At 41.7% G+C, this 3,899-nt stretch overlaps 1 long non-coding RNA gene across 1 annotated transcript; it reads right to left on the bottom strand.

Annotated features, from left to right (window-relative positions):
* Window positions 1-1,767: 1,767 nt before the first annotated feature.
* Window positions 1,768-2,242, bottom strand: LOC143849527 (uncharacterized). The gene is made up of 3 exons (XR_013235692.1): window positions 2,141-2,242; window positions 1,990-2,052; window positions 1,768-1,897 (listed from the first exon to the last, which is right to left on the bottom strand). It is a non-coding gene; the product is annotated as an uncharacterized LOC143849527 (long non-coding RNA).
* Window positions 2,243-3,899: the final 1,657 nt, after the last annotated feature.

A 3,899-nucleotide genomic window follows, 5' to 3' on the forward strand; every position in this document is an offset into this window, starting at 1 on the left:
ACAAATGCTAGTCTTTTGGCCAACCCTCAAGACCGATCAAATCTTTCCAGAATCAATACTTTTAAAATACAGTATCTCATCGCTAGGTGCAAATTTGGCATTTCTGTTATTGGTGTCCGCACTAGATGTCATAACGACATCCCCCGACGTCCCTCCCCAAGTCAGGCCCCAAACCTGACTTCCGGTGACCCTCCCAGCTCTTAGTAGCGATGTCCACCCAAGACTAGTTCTAAGGGTCGTACTTTCAAAACCCCAAAAACCGTCGGTGAGAGGTTTCCACTCGATGACCTGACAACAAGATTCCTCAGTGAGGGCTGTACGCCTTCAGATCCAATGTGAGTTTTGCAAGCCTATCATTAGTCTCCAATGCCAAAATTTTGTTGTCTCCTTAGTTTGGCATTCAGGTGCCTTGTACCCTCTACCAAAGAGGGGCATCTGTAGACACCCAATTTTTTCAAGGCGGTACTAATGATAGGTGTCGCGAGGAAGAACTTTATGACGAGTCCCAGAGCACCAGTTCGGCTTCTCTCAATCTCTCTTTAGGGTGTTTTCAGAAGAAAATAATTTTCGAAAGCCGTTTTAACAACCAGAAAGCCTGTTTTAACACAGCACCTCCCTTTTTCAACAAACTGAAATCCTGTTTTACACAGCACCCGCCTTTTACAACATAAACCGGTAAGCCCGTTTGCACACGACATTTTAATCAGTAAGTTAACTTTTGGTCGAAAACTTCTATTTTCACCCAAAGAACACTTTGTTTCCTGAAAGCATGCGATATTAGGTTCATTGGAAAGTCCTCCGAATGAGGAATCCAATGGACCTGACTGCGTGTGAATCGGAATTCAATCGGAAGAGTTACAAATATTCGAAACTAACCGATAAAAGACGAAAAATTACATTTTTCGAGAACCGAAGTAGAGACGAAACATCGCGCTAACCAGGGATGATGCATGTCATCCAGATGACATCCAATTTTGCCCAGGGTGAAATTGGTTCGAAATTACCAAAAAATACCCCCACCAAACCCTATAAATAAGGGGGGAAGTGTTTTTTACTCTTCACCTCTCTCTCTCCCCCCTATTTTTTGTTTTCACACCCCTCTGTGATATTTTCACACCGCTCTTTTTTGGTATTTCCAGCTTAAACACCCCTTAAAAATTCAAAAAACCCTAGTTTATTTGCTTTAGAGAAGAGATAAAGTAGAGAAACCTTAGGCTACTCACATTGGGCGTAGGCATTCTGCCGAAATTCCGAAGGTTCGGAGCGACATCTTCTAGATAGTGCCGTTGTTCTGCCGAATTTTGCAAAAACACGAGCTATTTCTAGATAATAGCGCCATCGTTCTGCCGAAATCCCGGCAAACCCGAAGCCCCTTTGCCAACACAGCGCGTTGCGCTGCCAAATTTCGGAGAACCCAAGGCCCTATTATCTAAATAGCGTCGTTGTTCTGCCGAAATATTAGTAAACCCAAAGTCTCTTCATCAATACGACGTCGTTACGCCGCCAAAATCTAGGCAGGTTCAGAACTCCTTTCTTCCAAACAAGTGCAGTTACGCTGCCCAAATATTTGGTAAAATTACATTTGTTTAACAGCTTTATGTAATTTCCTTTACAAAGTAAGGTACAAGGTGGTGACATCATAAGGTCTCCGGTTTGGATTAACCACTAGAGCTTATGATATAAATCCCTCTACCTTTCTTTTACTTTCTGCAATTTCCAGCTTTCTGCACTTTTCTTTACAAAGCAAGGTACGAGGTGGTGACATCATAAGATCTCCGTCTTCTGACAATTCCATCTCCATCTTAACCACCTGCTGGTGGTTTTCCGACAATTCCATCTCCATCTCAACCAAATGTTGGTCGTTTTCCCTTTCCTCGGGAATGCAGCCCGCATCTGGCTGCACCATCAAGCAAGTGTTTGCTTATTTTCATTGCTTAAATAGCGGATGGCAGAATGAACAACATATATTATCTTTCATTACATGCTTACCTGCTCTTCGGGTGTTGTAAGTAGAGGGAGCTCAGAATCATCTGGAACTATCTCCAGTCGCACCTAATAGAGAGACAATTACACAGAATTTTAAATTAGGAAGCTAGCATAATGAAATAAGATAATAAATAACAGTGTTTGGTTATTATACCTCTTCATCTTACAGCCCTTTCACTATTTCTAGTACATTGGCTGGTTTGTGTTTAGATTTTGTTTCTTCCCTTCTCAGGAATCTGGGATATTTGTTGTTAGCACTGGTATTGGTCGTAAGGTGCTCCTATAGCCAGACCTTTTAATAAGAAATAAACACATGAGGGAGAGGGTTTAACAATAGATATGCATTTTACCCTTATGGTTTTCAGTCTTACCTGCATACAGTAGGTGCAGCCAGGGAGGCAAACCTCCTTTTTGGATCCTCCACTGCACGAGATCTTATCAATGCCGCATATTATATACTCATGCCCTGCCTTTCCCCATGCATAGTTACTGATAGTAGTCGGATCATCCACATATCTAACGAATTTGTAGTTTATAGCATAGGTTGTGTCGGGAAACAAGAACGATGAAAAAAGATATAAAATTAATAACTTTGACGCAGTTTCTGGCTCACAGTCTCTTATGCTCTTTATTGAGTTCATTATATCTACACTAGTTACGTGTTTAGTCTTACTAAAAAACCGGGTATGTAGCGGAGATTGAACAAGTTGGCTCTCTAAAGAAACTTATTCTCCGACGTTGCACAACCCTAATATTAGGCTAATATCTTCTGCGCTGAATGGGACATATCTCCCCCCTAATTTAAATGCCTTGGTCTCTTTGTCCCACAGGGGAAGCATAGCATCCATTACTCCACTATGAAGAGTAATATCAGGAAATGTAAACATGTGTGCAAAGGGAGTTTTGTTAAGTACAACTGGGCCGGCACTCCAAGGTTCGCCTCCTCTACCCCATCTTGCAATTTACTAGTGGAGCATCGTGACTTTACGGAATGAAGATCTATCGGTGCATCGACCTTAGCTGACCATGGAAGGGTTTGACCTGACCCGTAAGGGTCCGAGTGACACAGGCCAAGTCAAAATGACCGGGGAAAATTTACGGGTCACAAATCTTGGACCCGTACCCGGCCCAAGAACTGTACAGACCACATCACAGGTTGATCCAAACCGTCCATGTGATGGAACACAACATCAACAGGCTGTGCCCCAGAAATCATTTCCATACGCTGATCCTAGCCGTCCAATCTATAGAGGTTTCCATAATATGTTGTTCCTCTTACATCGGATGATTAAGATCACCCTATAAAATTTTTATTATAAAAGTATAAAGGAGGGGGGTAAGATTGAAATTATGTGGCTTCCATGGGTGCCTTTGTTAAAAAGCATAAAGGAGGGGGTATGATTGAAATTATGTGGCCTTAATGGGTGCCTTTGTTAGAAAGCATAAAGGAGGGGGTAGGATTGTAAATATGTGGGTTGAATAGGTGCCTTTGTTAAAAAAAGTCAAAAAAAGTGATGTGTAATTCTCACAGATTTTTGGGAGAAATTGAAATAATTCCCTTAGTTTCTATTCCTCTATATATCTATATAGATATATAGAAAATGATTTCTACACACAAGTGTAGATAAGTTATCTACACACTAGCTTAAAATACAGTGGAGGCCCACATTGTTTGGGTGATCCAAACCATTCATTTGATTGGCTCGCACATAGATAGGGTGTCCACAAAAAATTAGCTCCATAGGATCATCCTAACCCTTCGAACCTTGGAGGCAAAAAATGGATAGATTTGTGAAGGTTTATACACGTCCATTTTACCTCCACAAGTCGTAGGGTTGGGATGATCCTATGGAGCTGATTTTCTGTGGACACCCTATCTATGTGAGGGCCAATCAAACGAATGGTTTGGATCA

This window comes from Tasmannia lanceolata, unplaced genomic scaffold (assembly GCF_043159265.1).
Source record: "Tasmannia lanceolata isolate RefF3 unplaced genomic scaffold, GAP_Taslan_0.1 ptg000018l, whole genome shotgun sequence".
NCBI lineage: Eukaryota > Viridiplantae > Streptophyta > Magnoliopsida > Canellales > Winteraceae > Tasmannia > Tasmannia lanceolata.